This window comes from Antrostomus carolinensis, unplaced genomic scaffold (genome assembly GCF_000700745.2).
Source record: "Antrostomus carolinensis isolate BGI_N321 unplaced genomic scaffold, ASM70074v2 scaffold41354, whole genome shotgun sequence".
Taxonomy (NCBI): Eukaryota; Metazoa; Chordata; class Aves; order Caprimulgiformes; family Caprimulgidae; genus Antrostomus; species Antrostomus carolinensis.
In genome coordinates, this window is record NW_010312141.1 from 1,775 (window position 1) to 2,147 (window position 373).

Below are 373 nucleotides of genomic sequence, written 5' to 3' on the forward strand. Positions count from 1 at the left end.
GGAACTGGATAAGCTTTAAGGTCCCTTCCATCCCAAACCATTCCATGATTCTATGTCTTTAGAAGAACAGTTGGGGAAGTTCTTTAGGACCAATGTCATCATGAACATCAAGCAGGACCACATCCCCCTCTCTGGAAGTGCTGCATGACCTTCAGCCCTGGAGATTGCACACGATGCTCATATAATGATATCCAACTGGTCTGCACCCTGCCCAACCTTAAAGGAGCTCGGGCAACAGTTAAGGGATTGAAATATGGTCCTCAGGCCAGGTTCCAGTAGATCAGAGTCACACAGGATCCCAGAATGGCCTGGATTGGAAAAGCCCTTGAAGCTCATCGAGTCCAACCATGAACCCAACACTGACCAGTCCCCT

The 373-nt window shown here is 48.8% G+C and overlaps 1 protein-coding gene across 1 annotated transcript in view; it reads right to left on the reverse strand.

The window, feature by feature from the left end:
• SLC35F6 (solute carrier family 35 member F6) overlaps window positions 1-373 on the reverse strand; it is a gene marked incomplete at its 5' end in the record, with an annotated part of 1,811 nt that overhangs the window by 1,099 nt on the left and 339 nt on the right. The gene's annotated exons all lie outside the window — the stretch shown is intronic.